The sequence below is a fragment of the Leptodactylus fuscus genome, chromosome 4 (genome assembly GCF_031893055.1).
Source record: "Leptodactylus fuscus isolate aLepFus1 chromosome 4, aLepFus1.hap2, whole genome shotgun sequence".
Taxonomy (NCBI): Eukaryota; Metazoa; Chordata; class Amphibia; order Anura; family Leptodactylidae; genus Leptodactylus; species Leptodactylus fuscus.
Genome location: NC_134268.1, coordinates 61,103,860 through 61,121,968, shown reverse-complemented (window position 1 = coordinate 61,121,968; position 18,109 = coordinate 61,103,860).

Below are 18,109 nucleotides of genomic sequence, written 5' to 3'. Positions count from 1 at the left end.
ATATGTTATACACCAGAATGCCTATAGAACAATATGAAACAATACTTTATTTTTCTTACTATTTGGACAATTTACCCCAAATGATACTTAAAAATCTTAATATAAAAGATGTTAATAAACAGCCCTATGAGTAAAAAATCGGCGAATGTTATTTTGGGAGTCCAACAAATAAAACATTAAGGCCAATAAGCCACCATAATTGCAAAAAATAAAATAAAAAGGTCACTAAGGCGCTTTTGAGCTTAGAATTTCGAAACAAGTGTTTGTAACTAGACAGAGTTTATTTACTTACTGTGTATCATAATGCAGTGACTCACAGATGAGCACATAGAACAGGCTGAGCTTACAGCGTCTCTGAACACAACATGCACTAGTGAGTATGTACAGTATTTCTGTCTCTGTCCTGAGTAGAGGACAGGACGGATGTTTTCGACTGCATCTGAAGCAACTAACAGCAAAATCCCCTTAGTAAACCAATGGCGCTCGGCATTTTGTCTTACTCACCCAGAGCTCAGATATCAGGGACTGATGATGTCATTGCACTTGATTGCTTACTTGATTGTTCAGGAATACTGAACCCAGGAAAGAAAGGGGTATAAGTAATCTAGCTCCTCTCACTGTTAGTCTTCAGCACTTTGTACATGGTCCAGACAAGCTAAGGCCACATGTAGTGAAACAAAACTAAAAACGTTGCAACAAAAATGTAGATGGAAGCACGTTTTTTGTTTTTGTTTTGCTTTTTAAAAAACATGCATTCAAAAAAAATAAAACACCACATTTTTCGTTGCATTTTTTCCCCTCAAACTGAAGATAAGATTAAACTCTCATGTACTTTGCAGGGACTGTAGAATAGATTTTTTCCCCAGTATGTTTTTGCAATGACCAAAAATGCTGCATTTCCAAAACATGTGGCCCCAGCCTGAGTAATCCTGCTGAGAACAAAGGTGTTGCTCTCCTGCGGGCCTGTTCCATGTTTGACCAGAGGATGGCAGTGGGCAGGATTTGCTGACTGGCGGGGTTTTGCACTACTTTTGTCCTGCTGCAGAGAGAGCCTAGCAAGGGAACTCCTGTAGCAGTCTCATGTATCACAACATGTTCAACGACTGAAGAGGAGGAGGAGGAGGGGTGACATGGTGGAGTTGTCTCTCCTATTCATATTATTTCTCTACATAAAACAGTGTAGAATGATCTGCTGGGGTCTCAGATGTCAGTCCCCCACCAGTCTTCTTTCAGTCTTATAACCCTAGAAAACCTCTTTAACTTTATCTGCAAATAACTTTCTTCAAATATAGAATCTCACAAAAGTGAGTACACCCCTCATGTTTTGGTAATTATTTCATTATATATTTTCATGGGACAACACTGAAGATCTGACACTTTGATACAATATAAAGTAGTCAGTGTACAGCTTGTATAACAGTGTAAATTTTTTGTGCCCACCCTAAAAATCACTCAACAATCAGCCATTAATATCTAAATCCCTGGCAACAAAAGTGAGTATACCCAAAAGTGAAAATGGACTAATTGTGCCCAATTAGCCGTTTTCCCTCCCTTGTGTCATGTGACTCATTAGTGTTACATGGCTTCAGATGTGATTGAGGAGCAGATGTCTTAACCCCTTAAGGACCAGGCCATTTTTTGGCTTCGCATTTTCGTTTTTCCCTCCTCACATTTCAAGAGCCATAACTTTTTCATTTTTCAGTTCACAGAGTCACATGATAGCTTATTGTTTGCGGGACAAATTGTACTTTGTAATGGCACCATTCAATATGCTGTGCAATGTACTGGGAAGCTGGAAAAAAATTCAGAATGAGGCGCAATTGGAGAAAAAATGCATTTTTCTTATGGGTTTAATTTTTACAGCATTCACTGTTTGGTACAAATGACATGTTACCTGTGTTCTACGTGTCAGTACAAACGCGGTGATACCAAATTTATATAGTATTTGAAATTTTTTGATACTTTTAAAAAAATGATAAACTTTGCAAAATAGAAAAAAAAATTTGTGTCATCATGTTCTAACACCTGTAACTTTTTCATATTTCCATGTATGGAGCTGGTTGTGGTGTCTTTTTATGCGGGACAAGATGACGTTTCTATTGATACCATTTGGGGAAAGATCCGATGGTTTGATCACTTTTTATTCAATTTTTTATAGGAGGCAAAGTGTTGAAAAAAACGCTTTTTGGCTGTTTTTATTTTTTTTGCCGCTACGCCGTTCGCAGTACGGGATAAATGTTTTAATATTCTAATAGTTCAGGCATTTTGGAGCGCAGGGATACCTAATATGTTTATGTTTAATGTTCTTTAATTACTTTTATAGCTGATCTAGGGAAAGGGGGGTGATTTGAACTTTTATATTTTTTTAATTTTTTTAATACTTTTAAAAACTTTTTTTTTTTCTTCTGTTACATTTATGATCAGACCCCTTAGGTACCTTGAAACCTAGGGAGTCTGATCGCTCATACTATTCACTGCAATACTACAGTATTGCAGTGAATAGGAAAATTGCAGCACTTCTATTAGACGATGCCTCTGGCATCGTCTAATAGATCTAGTGCAGAGACAAGCCTGGAAGCCTTCAATAGGCTTCCGGCTGTCATAGCAACCGATCACCGCCCTCTTGTGACGTTCAGGAGGGCGGCGATCGGCAAAACATGGTGGCGCCCATGCCGCCGGCGCCGTTTACACACTGCGGTCACGTTTGACCGCAGTGTGTAAAGGGTTAACAGCAGCGATCGGCTCGGGCACCGACCGCTGCTGTTAGTGGCAGGTCCTGGCTGTATTATACAGCCGGCATCTGCCGTGTATGGAGCGAGCTCAGCGTGTGAGCTCGCTCCATACATCCCCATGCGACCCATGACGTACAGTTACGTCAAGGGTCGCTAAGGGGTTAAAATTTGTTGTTATTACTCTTACACTCTCCGATAATGGTTACTGGAAGTTCAACATGGCACGCTATGGCAAAGAATCCTCTTAGGAGGGGCCACACGGTGGCTCAGTGGTTAGCACTGCAGCCTTGCAGCGCTGGGTCCTGGTGTTCAAATCCCGGCAAGGGCAAAAAAACCATCTGCAAGGAGTTTGTATGTTCTCCCCGTGTTTGCATGGATTTCCATCCCATATTTCAAAAAGACATACTGATAGGGAAAAATGTACATTGTGAGCCCTATGTGGGGCTCACAATCTACATTTAAAAAAAAAAAAAAAAAAAAAAAAAGAATTCTCTTAGGATCTGAAGAAAGAATTGTTGCTGTACATAAAGATGGTCTAGGCTATAGGAAAATTGCTGATATCATGAAACTAAGCTGCAGCAAGGTGGCCACAAAACAGGTTCCACTCTGAACAGGCCTTGCCATGGGCAACGTAAGAAGTTGTGCCCGTGCTCAACGTCATATGCAGAGGTTGTCTTCACAAAATAGACATATAATTGCTGCCAGCATTGTTGCACAGGTTAAAGGGATGGGATGGGGTGGGGGTGGGGGGGGCAGCCTGGCCGTGCTTAGACCATATGCCATGCACTGCATCAAATTGATCTGCATGACTGTCGTCCCAGAAGGAAACCACTTCTAAAGAAGATGCACAAGAAACCCTTGTTTGCTAAAGACAAGCAGAATAAGGACATGGATTACTGGAACCCTTTCCTGTGGTCTGATGAGACCTAGATAAACTTATTTGGGTCAGTTAGTATCAATCGTGTATGGTGGCAACCAGGTGAGGAGTACGAAAACAAGTGTCTTGCTTACAGACAAGCATTGTGGTGGGAGTGTCATGGTTTGGGGCTACATGAGTGCTGCCAGTTATGGGGTGTTATAATTCATCCAAGGAACCATGAATGCCATCAAGTACTGCGGTATACTGACGCAGGGTATGATTTGCTCACTTCAGAAATTGGGATGCAGGGTAGTATTCCAATATGATAACCACCCCAAACACACCTCCAAGACGACCATTGCCTTGATAAAGAAACTGAAGGTAAAGGTGCTGGACTGGCCAAGCATGTCTCCAGACCTAAACCCTATTGAACATCTGTGGGGCATCGTTCATCATAAGGTAGAGGAGAGCGCAAGGTCTCTAACATCCACCACCATTCCAATGGCAAACTGTGACGCTCTAGTGAACTCCATGCTCAATAGGGTTAAGGCAGTGCTGGAAAATAATGGTGGCCATACAAAATAATAATACTTTGAGCAAAATTTGTCAATTTTCACTTAGGGGTGTACTCACTTTTGTTTTCAGGGGTAGACATTAATGGCTGTGTTATGGCACCTACAATTTACACTGTTATACAAGCTGTACACTAACTACTTTACATTGTATCAAAGTGTCATATCTTCAGTGTTGTCCCATGAAAACATATAACAAAATAATTACAAAAATATGATGGGCGTACGCACTTCTGTGAGATATTGTACCTTTCTGATGTGTATGAAGGGCCTCTAACATGGACCCATCACCATGTATTACTATATACAATATTATTGCCCAGGTAACTTGGAATATATGTCACTTATAGTGATGAGTACTTAACTATATTCTATAACCTTGGCCTCAGCAAGGCATGCTGGGACATACCGCTTATTTATCATTGTAAAAATAGAGTGTTGAGTGACAAATTGCTCTGTTGCTTCTGGTTAGTTCTGGTTTGTCTGTGATACTTATAACTGCAATATCCCTGTCAGCCACCTTTGCTCTACAAAGCAGTTATTGGCTATGCACAGCTGTCAGTGTGATCGAGAAGGAATGATGTCTGGATCTGTACTAAGTTTAGCAGCAGTCACAAGTAGGACAGAGGTCATGTTTTCATTCTGCGTACTGGAAGAGAAACCCTCAATAACAACTTGCATTTAAATCTAAGTGACTTTCCCAAGAATCTTAGTCTTAGGTGCAAGGTATCCAAGTATCATCTTTCACTGGATAGATCAGATTTAGGCAACCTTCATCCCTACAACTGCTGTGAAACTACAACTCCCATATTGCTGACCCCAATTGTAGATGATGGTATAAAATGTGGAGGTTCTAGTTGACATTTAATGGTTACATTACCAGCAAATTATTGATGATCACCTTCTTTTCTCCGTTTAGAGCATTACATACTAAGGGTTAATAGCAAAGTTTGGAAGTAGTCTGGGCAGTAATGTGTAACTGACATATCTGGCTTAAAATGCTGTCAGACCAATGGAATACTGTGTTATCGTGAAGGCGCAGCATATTCCTTCATCATAAGACTGTCAGGGATATGTCAGTCATAGCGTCTACTAAGTAGTTTGCCTAACAGGCTAATCTTTTTATAATAATGACTTATATATCTTTGTATTGTATTTGCAGCTAAGTTTATGCATGCTTGTGAGCCTTCCTAATAATTCCTTCTCCTAGTAGAAAGAAAAAATTCAATACTGTTCATCCAGAAGCTGTATTCCCTTGGTAGGCAAGCATTATGCTAGACTATGACCACAATAGAGTCATAAAGTGGCCACATAATAATATTATACATGGGCCGATAGATTTCTCCATTACGTACCTGTGCCAATATAATAATTGTGTAGACTGATTACAATTCTGAATCATTTATCTGACCTGTGTCCCCGGGTGACCATTAAATGAGCAGCGCAGATTTATATCCACTGGGAACAAGCAATGAAAGTTCCTATTGTATGGCTGAAAGCAGAGAGCAAGGAAAATGGGATAAATACTGTATATACAGGAAATGTATTGAAAAATTGTATGAGCAACAAACACTTCTCAACATTGAAACTGCAAGGCCAAGAAAGAAAAGTCTTGGAATTATGAAAATCACAGGATCGATACACATGTTAATAATATAAAAAAAAAGAAAACGATATATTACAAACATCTCAATTTATTCAGATACCCTGCACATACAGTCCTATGAAAAAGTTTGGGCACCCCTACTAATCTTAATCATCTTTAGTTCTAAATATTTTGGTGTTTGCAGCAGCCATTTCAGTTTGATATATCTAATAACTGATGGACACAGTAATATTTCAGGATTGAAATGAGGTTTATTGTACTAACAGAAAATGTGCAATATGCATTAAACCAAAATTTGACCGGTGCAAAAGCATGGGCACCTCAACAGAAAAGTGACATTAATATTTAGTACATCCTCCTTTTGCAAAGATAACAGCCTCTAGTTGCTTCCTGTAGCTTTTAATCAGTTCCTGGATCCTGGATGAAGGTATTTTGGACCATTTCTTTCTACAAAACAATTCAAGTTCAGTTAAGTTTGATGGTCGCCGAACATGGACAGCCCGCTCTCAAATGATCTGAAAACAAAGATTGTTCAACATAGTTGTTCAGGGGAAGGATACAAAACGTTGTCTCAGAGATTTAACCTGTCAGTTTCCACTGTGAGGAACATAGTAAGGAAATGGAAGACCACAGGGACAGTTCTTGTTAAGCCCAGAAGTGGCAGGCCAAGAAAAATATCAGAAAGGCAGAGAAGAAGAATGGTGAGAACAGTCAAGGACAATCCACAGACCACCTCCAAAGAGCTGCAGCATCATCTTGCTGCAGATGGTGTCACTGTGCATCGGTCAACTATACAGCGCACTTTGCACAAATAGAAGCTGTATGGGAGAGTGATGAGAAAGAAGCCGTTTCTGCACATACGCCACAAATAGAGTTGCCTGAGGTATGAAAAAGCACATTTGGACAAGCCAGCTTCATTTTGGAAACAAAAATTGAGTTGTTTGGTTATAAAAAAAGGCGTTATGCATGGCGTCCAAAAAGAAACAGCATTCCAAGAAAAACACATGCTACCCACTGTAAAATTTGGTGGAGGTTCCATCATGCTTTGGGTCTGTGTGGCCAATGCCGGCACCGGGAATCTTGTTAAAGTTGAGAGTCGCATGGATTCCACTCAGTATCAGCAGATTCTTGAGAATAATGTTCAAGAATCAGTGACGAAGTTGAAGTTACGCCGGGGATGGATATTTCAGCAAGACAATGATCCAAAACACCGCTCCAAATCCTCAGGCATTCATGCAGAGGAACAATTACAATGTTCTGGAATGGCCATCCCAGTCCCCAGACCTGAATATCATTGAACATCTGTGGGATGATTTGAAGCGGGCTGTCCATGCTTGGCCACCATCTAACTTAACTGAACTTGAATTGTTTGTCCAAAATACCTTTATCCAGGATCCAGGAACTGATTAAAAGCTACAGGAAGCGACTAGAGGCTGTTATCTTTGCAAAAGGAGGATGTACTAAATATTAATGTCACTTTTCTGTTGAGGTGCCCATGCTTTTGCACCGGTCAAATTTTGGTTTAATGCATATTGCACATTTTCTGTTAGTACAATAAACCTCATTTCAATCCTGAAATATTACTGTGTCCATCAGTTATTAGATATATCAAACTGAAATGGCTGTTGCAAATACCAAAATATTTAGAACTAAAAATGATTAAGATTAATAGGGGTGCCCAAACTTTTTCATAGGACTGTAAACACACACACCATGGCATGATTATTAATAATTGTCTGAAGAATGTCGGGCCAATGCTGAATGTACTTGGGCACCTAAATCGTCTATTTCTCCCTTTGCAATTGCTGACCAATGACATCCTAGATGTGCTCAATGAGAGACAAGTCTGGAGGGGCTGGAGGCCATGGTAGCACACTACCTAATACTAGCTACATATAGTCCAGCATTGTCCTGGTGATAAAACGCTCCTGAGACACTTTGGAGAAATGGCTTTACCAATAGTTCCACAACCAAATCATTGTAGTGCCAAAATAAAGACTAGAGGAGTCCAGCTACTATACATTATGCCACTCTACACCATACTCTCAGTCATAGGATTGGTGAGATGTTCCCTTGTGAAGGCCTCGCTATGGTGTTGTCCACATGGGCTCTTAACCAATCTCCAGCTATTACTACATGCGAGACAAAAGCAGGACTTATTGGTGAAGACGATAGACCATTCTGGCCTCCATCTGTATTGCTGAGTGTCATGATAACCTGTGAGAGTGGTGACATGAGGTCAATGATTTACCTGTAGCAGGACATCTGGCCCATAGCCCAGTCTTGTGAAAGCCTGCAGATGGTTTGTGTCAGTACTGTTTGCTACCCTAGACTTGGAATGGGACATTCAATTTCACTACAGAATGGATCACTTATAGGCAGTTGAATTTGCAAAGTAGATGAGTAGATAAATGATTTCATATGGAATGCCTGACGCCAGGGGCGTAACTACCGTAGAGGCAGCGGAGGTGGCTGCCACAGGGCCCAGGCCATTAGGGGGCCCGGTGAAAGCCGCTACCGCTGCGTTTTTGTTTTTTAATAGGCCGTTACGGGCCCTATTTACTTGCCGATCCTGGCAGGGCCAGGATCGGCAAGTGACACCGCGGGCCCCACAAATACTATCATTATACTCGGGGGTCTTTGCAGACCCCCGAGTATAATGATCGGCGAACCGGGAGAGGTAAGGGAACGTAAAAAATACTGTTACTTACCTCTCCACGATCCTGCCAGGCCTCTTTCCTGATGTCCTTTCTGACGTCACATGAACCCGGCCTGCGTACCGGGTCATGTGACATCTGACGTCATTTCAGAAGGACGGCAGCGGAGAAGACAGCGTAGGAGCCGGGGACAGGTAAGAAACAGTAATTTTTTATGTTTTTATTCCCCTGGGTCTCCCAATTGTTAAACTTTGGGGTCTGAAAAGACCCCAGAGTATAATAATTGTTTATGGGTGTCCACTATGGGGTATAATACTGTGAGCAGGGGACACTATTGGGGATGAATCTGTGTGCAGGGGCCAGTAAGGGGCATAATACTGTGTGCAGGGGCCAGTAAGGCACATAATACTGTGTGCAGGGGCCACTATGGGGGATAATACTGTGTGCAGGGGCCAGTAAGGGACATAATACTGTGTGCAGGGGCCACTATGGGGGATAATACTGTGTGCAGGGGCCACTATGGGGGATAATACTGTGTGCAGGGGCCACTATGGGGGAAAATAATGTGAGCAGGGGACACTATTGGGGATGAATCTGTGTGGAGGGGCCAGTAAGGGACATAATACTTTGTGCAGGAGCCACTATGGGGGATAATACTATGTGCAGGGGCCACTATGGGGGATAATACTGTGTTCAGGGGCCACTATGGGGCATAATACTGTGTGGAGGGGCCACTAAGGGACATAACAGAGTGCGGAGGAGGGGGCCGGTCGAGGTCTTCAACGTTGGTGTCGGTTGGGGGGGGGGGGGCATGTCGAAAGTTTGCCATGGGGCCCCGCCATTCCTAGTTACGCCACTGCCTGACGCCCTACAATAATATTTCTGAATTGTCCGAATCACATCATTTTCTCTCTCTGGCAATCCTTTCTTCTTTTGGAGTCTGAGAGATATGATAAGTAAAGTACATATGTCATGTATCTCTTACAGGAGCGAGAACCTTGCACAATCTTTCTTGACACATGATTTTCACCTAACATGACTTACTAAGCTAAATGATTTAACTTATTGCCTGTTAAAGAGTTTTTTAAACTAAAAGATTGATGATCTAACCTGTGAATAGGTCATCAATCGAAAACCAGCAGGGGTCTCCCACAGAGCCCCCCATTACCAGTTTAAAGTGACAGCGAAGCTTTGTGAGCGCCACTTATGCTTTACAGGCTATGTGATGTCATATTCATCAGTCATGTGATCTGTCTGCAGTTCAGTCCTATAGGAGGCACAAGCCATTTTTCAATCTATAGCACCATGCTCGGTTTTCAATGAAGAGGCCGCAGTGCTTGTCTGAACAAGGCAGTCTCTTCAAATAGCTGATCTTTGATCATAGAAAACACTTTTAAGTGAGAATCAATCATATCAGCAACTTAGGCAGGTAGTAAAGGAATAAGCTGTTTTTGTTACAGGAGAATATAATCAGAAAAGCAACCTTCTCGTACAGAGGAATGGATTTAAGAAAACACTGAACAGATAGCAAAACATCCCCCCCCCCCAGGTGCACGGCTTGTGTGTCTACTCCATTAGCCAGGGCAGTCCATTAGACCTGAGAGTTAGCCAGCGCACTGCTTAATACTGAAATCCATCTGATTTATTGTAAATAACGTTCTTAGGCAAGTGTATCAAACTTCATGATGAAGACACGGAGCATACAAGCCTCTGGCCCATTTCTGATCCCTACAGTTTCTTTAGTCACAGTTACAGATGTCTAAGGATCCTGTTGGGATCGGAAATGCGTCAGAGACTTTGATGCTTGGCATCTCCATCATACGGTTTGTTACACTTCTTTGAGAACATTTGAGATAAATCAGATGGATTACAGTGTTGATCAATTTGATGACTAACTCTTCTATCCTGTAGAGAGGAAAAGACTGAGGAGAAACTGCTAAAATTGTGTAACGTGTCATTTAGGAGCTCAGACTTATACTCTTGTATAACTATCCAGCAGGAATCCTACATACAACCTAGCACCCACTTGTACACTCAGCAGATCCTATACAATTCACAAAGCTTCTCTGTGACCAGCAACAGCTATGCCACCCCACACCGTCTCTGCTACACTCTCACCAACTCCTGCCTCTTCTTAAGAAGCCTTGCCAATAGCCGCACCTCTCCTAACTATCTGGTGGTCCCCTGGCATCTTCTTCTGGCCTCTTCTTGACCCTGGATGAGGACACATTGACCACCTAGGCATGTGTTTGGGCCTCATCGGTCATGTGGGGCTCCCTGGCGTCGTGACATTTTGATGCAGCATGGCAGGTCATGTCATCCAGGGGTCAGAAGAGGCTAGAAGAAGATGCTAGAGATGCACAGGAGAGGTAAGTATAGCTGTTTCTTATTTTCTCACCACCTCTGTGCCTCCACTTATTATTCTCTGGGGTCTGAGGAGATCTAAGAGTATAATAATAGCTCTTACATCAAAACAAATCTTGCCCAATTCACCTATGTCTATACATCAGTATTCACGGTCCTTTTCAACCAAACAGATGTTTTACATCCATTTTTATTATTAAAAAACGGATCTGTTTGTTGGATCTGCTGAATGGCTGATATGGATGAACTTATTTATTAAGAATTTATGGCACTTTTTCACTTATTGTTTTTAACCAATGCTCAGTCTGGTGCATGCTACATGGAGATGTGAATTAATGGAGATGGAGAGTTCAGATCTAACAAGAGACAAGTGTTTCATAGTGGACAAGTGTCCTAGTGATGGACAAGATGTTTGTGTTTCTTTTAAACACAAAATGCATTTGGTACAAGCCGGGCTGGGTAAAGAACCTTAGAATTTTACTGTCTAGACTGACAGATTATATGTTATGCAATATGTATCTGTAACACCAAGACCTGAGCGTACATGACCAGAATCTGCTTCTGTGTAAATGCCGGCACTTTCCTCAAACAAGTAAAACCTTTATGAAAATTCTGATATGAAATGAAATCTTGAAACATATTGAAAACCAAAACTATCATGTCCCAAAGGTTATCTTAATATCATGAAGTTTGTAGACCTTTAACAAAGTAGCTTTATGGAATCATAAAATGACCTTTTTAGAAGGAATTAATTTTAGATCTCTGGTTGTGTCTGTAAAATTCCATCAGAAATGTGCAACCTCAACTCTTGTGACATTTGTTCATGCTAAAAGGTAGCTGAAAATATAATGCTCGCTAGCATCTCTAACTTAGCGTTTGCACATACAATTAGTTGCCTTCAGTGCATCTTCATATTTTTTGGACTGGTAAATTTTCTTATAACCTTATATGAATAAGCAGATAAGAGTGAAGAGATCTGGTGGGCTCAGAACGAGGAGCTATAAGGGGAGCCATTGTGATTTTAGTTTTGGTTGCATGTAAGTACTATATTGTCAGAATATCTATTACACTGAAATTCATGTACGGCAGAATTGTGGAGCTTCAGTCAGCAAGTGGTCTCAGAGAAGACTTGATGGTCCCTCAGTAGTATGGCCATTGGCCGGGCACCAATGACCAGGGAACATGGCTTGAACAACTAGTTCTTCAAAGTTAGAGAGCATCTTTAAGTGCTGACTCAGAGGAGTCGGTTTAGGATAAGAAGGCATGGTCAACAACATACCGATTTGATGGTATGCCAATTGACATAGTGTCCAGTTGACAACGTAATCTAGATGAGATTATGTGATTTCTCTAAGATGTTTGTTTATTTCTATATAAGAGTAAACTTAGAGGCTTACACAACTACCTTTTTTCCAATACTTCTGTCCTGATTGATTTTTCTTTATTAGGTAGTCCTAGTATTATGGGGAAGAATAGCATGTGCGCCCCATATACAGAAGATGACAGGGGAAGCCATCTGAAATAGACCTTACCTCAGTGGCTTAACTTAGAGTGGCTTGGTCCAAGGTAAACATTTGACATGGGCCCCTCTCTGATCCCGACCGACTCCCCCCCCCATATTATGTTCTATAGTGGCCCCTGCGCAGGGTTTGTGGGCCCATGGACTCACTTACTGATCCCCACTCCTGATCACCTCCACCTCTGCTTCCGCAGAAGGGGAAGCCCCGGCAGCCGTGAGCAGGAGGATCAGTAAGTAAATAGGGCCCATTATCTGCTGGGGTTACTCCAGCAGATAACGGTCTATTAAAAAAAAAAACACACCTCAGGGGCCCGCGAGGACCCTAGTGTCAAGAGCCCTGTGGCAGCTTCTACCACTGCTACTCTGGTAGTTACGCCACTTCTTACCTATAATGAACACTAAACTTGTGCTTGACCAGTGGACTATGTAGTGCCACCTATTGGAGGTACCTACTGTGTATCAGCTAATCTGCATATCCTTCCTTATTCTCCAGGAAGATTTTCTGGACTATGAGACTCTTAATATCTTTCATGAGTTCACATATAACTAAAGAAAATTTATTTTACATAATCCACAATGCTCAGAAATGTTTGGTGCAGCAAAATATCCAACCACGCACAGCGAAGGAAAACTATAATACAAAAAAAGAGTTGGCACTTACAAGTGAAAAATATGTTATATAAATGTGTTTATTTCTATAAAACTGAGGTTTATACAAGGTTATAAGAAGTTACTCATACTTTATGCAAGGGAAAGCTGGAATATTACCGTTCTTATCAACAGGATGTAGCAGAAAAGGATTCATTTTGCCTCAATTCGACAGGGTGCCTACTTATTTCTCTTCAAGATCATTACCCTATAAAGAGACATTCAAGAAAAGCAAATGGTGCATCCCACTGGGCAGTGACACATCAGCTTGCAGGTTGACATTTCACCTAGGGCTACACAGTGGCTTAATGGCTTGCATGCTTGCCTTGCAGCTGTTTCCTATGTGTATGTGTGTCTTTGAGATAAAAAAAAAAGTTAGTTTGTGAGGCTTATTGGGGAAAGAAACTGATGTGAATGTTGAAAATCTCTGTAGAGTGCTGCGGTATACTGTTTGTTGGTGCTATATAAGCAGCTGGAAGCAAATAAATATTTAAGTGTATGACATGAGACATCTTGGAGATTCAGTTTTCTTGTATATATCAGTTTTTTTCTTTTATGCGTTTACTTTACCTGCCACGTAGGTGGTGGAAAAGTAACACAGATAGGTCAGACTCACCTGAATGTAATAACTTTTTCATCATGAAAATTCTTTGCTTTGTTGTCAAAATATTTATTTATTTCACAATATTGAGATTTCTGGAGCACCAAGGGCGGCAACGATGAGTGATTTCAGGGGACGGCTACAATAAGTGAATTCAGGTTACAGTTAAAAGGAGAAGACTGGTCAAGGGATAGCTTTTTAAGGTAATAAATCATGGAGATATTATGTAAAGTTTAGAGATGAGCGAACAGTGTTCTATCGAACACATGTTCGATCGGATATCAGGCTGTTCGATGTGTTCGATTCGAATCGTACATCACATGGCAAACTCCAAAAAAAATTTGATTCCCCTCCCACCTTCCCTGGCGCTTTTTTTGCACCAATAACAGTGCAGGGGAGGTGGGACAGGAACTACGACACCGGAGGCATTGAAAAAAATCGGAAAAAGTCATTGGCTGCCGAAATCAGGTGACCTCCATTTTAGACGAATAGTGGATTTCAAATCCGGGTCATATGAGAATGTGAACTTTGTGACTAAGAGACAGGGATAGCTGTACAGGCAGGGATAGCTAGGGATAACCTTTATTTAGGTAGGAATGTTATTGAAAATAACTTTTTGGGGCTCTATCGGGTGTGTAATTGTGATTTTTGTGAGATAAACTTTTCCCCATAGGAATGCATTGGACAGCGCTGATTGGCCAGAGTACGGAACTCGACCAATCAGATGTAGCAGAGCTGAGTGTGCCGGTCAGCCCATCTGATATAGCAGAGCCGAGTGTGCACACTCGGCTCTGCTATATCAGATGGGCTGACCGGCACACTCGGCTCTGCTATATCAGATGGGCTGATCGGCATCTGATGTAGCAGAGCCGAGTGTGGATATAGGAATCCATAGGAATGCATTGGCCAGCGCTGATTGGCCAGAGTACGGAATTCGGCCAATCAGCGCTGGCTCTGCCGGAGGAGGCAGAGTCTAAGGTCGGACCTGAATGGAGACTGGTGTGGAGCGATCTTAGACTCTGCCTCCTCCAGCAGAGCCAGCGCTGATTGGTCGAATTCCGTACTCTGGCCAATCAGCGCTGGCCAATGCATTCCTACGGGGAAAAGTTAGCTTGCGAAAATCGCAAGCTGACAGGGATTTCCATGAAATAAAGTGACTTTTATGCCCCAAGACATGCTTCCCCTGCTGTCCCAGTGTCATTCCAGGGTGTTGGTATCATTTCCTGGGGTGTCATAGTGGACTTGGTGACCCTCCAGACACGGATTTGGGTTTCCCCTTTAACGAGTATATGTTCCCCATAGACTATAATGGGGTTCGAAACCCGTTCGAACACTCGAACAGTGAGCGGCTGTTCGAATCGAATTTCGAACCTCGAACATTTTAGTGTTCGCTCATCTCTAGTAAAGTTTAGACAATGCGTTGTATGCGTTCTATGGTACATTGGATGTGTTTTCCAAGTCATGAAAGGGGTTAATTAGCACATTCAATAAAGAGTTAATTATCTGCAGAAGACTGACCACGTCTCAAGTCTGTCACATAGCCATTAGCCACAACTCCAGCCTCTAAGGGTCCATTCAAACAGAGAAATTTGGCACTGATTCTGGCGTGTTATCCGCGTCTGGATCAGCACTGAAAAAAAAGACCCCCATTGACTTCAATGGGTTCCGTTTTCCACGTGGAACCCATTGAAATCAATGGGAGTCTTTTTTTCCCAATGATTTCAATGGGTTCCGCGCGGAAAACAGGACTCATTGAAGTTAATGGAGTCTTTTTTTTCAGCACTGATTCTGATGCGGATTCCGCGCCAGAATCAGTGCCAAATTTCTCCATGTGAATGGACCCTAAGGGAAAAGGATGAGTCGAAATATGAAGCTGTGTCCAGCCTGGAAAGTCTCTTCCCTCGCTTATAAAGTCTCTTCCCTCGCTTATAAAGTCTTCTGTTCTAAAATAAGCCGGATATGTCATAAAAGTAGTCAGTTGCAAATATGTATATATTTGAGTATATATACTTGAGTATAAGCCGACCCGAGTATAAGCCGACCTCCTAATTTTACCACAAATAACTGGGAAAACTTACTGACTCGAGTATAAGCCTAGGGGGGGAAATGCAGCAGCTACTGGAAAATTTCAAAAATTTAAATGATTTTTGAGTTCAGTAGGTGCTGGGAAAAGGGAGGGGGTATTTTGGTTGTCTGTCTGCCCCTTCCCCGAGCTTGAGCACTGAGGTTTTTTTCCCCACGTGGAATTCAGCCTGGCTGAATATAGGGTATCTGCAGTGCTCCTATTAACCCCTTCCCGACGGAACAGGAGCACTGCAGATCCCCTATATTCAGTAGACCGGGCACTTTCAGGCACAGGGATACCTAATGTGTATGTGTTTCATAGTAATTTTCTACTTTTATATGTATTCTAGGGAAAGGAGGGATTTAGAACTTTTATTTATTTAATTTTTTAATTGTATTTTTTAAAGCTTTTTTTTTTCTTTCACTATTTTATGGGAGATTCTATACATTACTATTGCGGCTGGTCATAGACTCCCCCCCCCCAAAAAAAAAACAAACCAAAAAACAAACAGACAAACTTGACTCGAATATAAGCCGAGGAGAGCTTTTTCAGCACAAAAACTGTGCTTAAAAATTCGGCTTATACTCGAGTATATACGGTATCTATTTTGGGGTCTCTTTGCTGCATGAATCTTCAATGGAACACATAGTTTGCTTTTGCCAGCATGCTTCTGGGAGTAGGTACAAGAAAGTAGTAACCTGACATGTTGTAACGCTAAAGCAAAAAGTTGTTCATTATGTACAATTTAGTTAAATGATGTATTTTTTGTAACAATGTTTCATGGAATTTTTCTATGTAATTTGATGTGTCGCCTTATTAAATGTTTTTGGTTGTAGAAAGTAAGAAGTGTGAACATTGTTTTCTCACTTACGTTATTTTGTCTATAAGGGATAATATAGGATATGAAGAACCTACTTACAAAAGATGGCTGTGATGGTTACATGTTTAAAGAAGGGGAACATGCCACAATGGATTGTAGAGGATGAATAGGGCTGGAATAAACACAGTAAGGTTGGGGATGAGATGCGATTGGATTGAATTCAGCACACAGGTGCTGAGAGATACTTTTTAGACTAGAGTGGAGAGTTATTCATGACACGGGGACTCTGTTCTACCTACCGATAAGTGACTGCCTTCTCCACAATCTTAGGCGCCATCAATTATCCCATCCCATGGATTTACAGCCAGCCCATATGGCTTTTCATTTATACCAGTGTTGAAATACAATGCATTAAATTGATAGCCTATAAAGTCTCTAAATGGGTCCCTTGAAGAAACGTTTACTGTATATAGAAACGCGTAGGAAAGGAATTTTACTAGTAGCCCAGTTCTACCAAATCCTCTTGTATACAGGTGAAAGCGTGATTCCTGCCATGGTGCAGACTAGTCAGTGTACAGTCAGTGCACTAGAAGTGGCTTCTTCTTACCAGCATTAGAGTTATTAAGTGGGCGTTCCACGAGGGCATCAAAAGATCACGGGGGAACATTATAACAACATCCAGACACTGGAACATTTTCTAAAAAAAAAAAAAAATTCCAATAGAAAAATTATGTTTAGTTTGATGTAACAAAGAATAATAATATTTAATCATAAGACAGTCCCTTTAATAAACATTGGATTGTAGAGATTTGTTATTTCAGTGGAAATAGAATCTAAAAAGCTTATTTATATCTGCAGTGACTGAGTTTCAGCCGAATAAAACATAGAAAGGTGGAAGAGGTGAGGTTTGTTTCTTTCTAAGTATTATCTAAGATGTTTCAACATTAAAAATAAATGTTTATTTCATGAGTAATGGTGTAATGTTGCCGCGCCGGGACACTTAGATAGCTATCCTTCATGGTCCAGTGGGTGTCAGCTGACTTGTCATTTTCAATATTTTGTTTTGTTGCCAAAATGAAGTGGCACCTCAACTGATTTGTTAGCTGTGCTAAACTAGATTACTTGACTTGCAAATCTTACATGAAAGCCAAAAGTAAGGTAATTAATTTGCTGCAGGTACTTAATTAAGCTTGCCCAATGTGATTAATATACATACTGAATATTTTTAGAGCATGCCAAGCATAATTTGCATTATAACCTGATAAGCATTTGATTTACTTGCACTGTAAAGTAAAAGAAAGACTGCAGGATTTACATAGTGTCATACTTGTGTGATATGAATATATACAGCATAATACATGTTACATTTCTTGTTGTGTAATCACTAACTTTTCAATAAAATTTGCAGAAACCGGAAGGACATGACAATATACAAAACTAATCTGCATCTTTAAATATTAAGATGCCTCTTTCAGCCCTTATCAGGTTCTTTTCCTCCTCCTTTCAGAAATGATATTAACTTTGAAATCTCTGCAGAATTTCATCTTGGGCTCCCAAGACGGAATATGTGCTCAAAGAGATATCAAATTACATGTGTTCATAGAAATCGTAAAAGTGGGAAGATGGGAGGAGGGAAGAGTGTCACGACCTGAATATTTGTAAATAA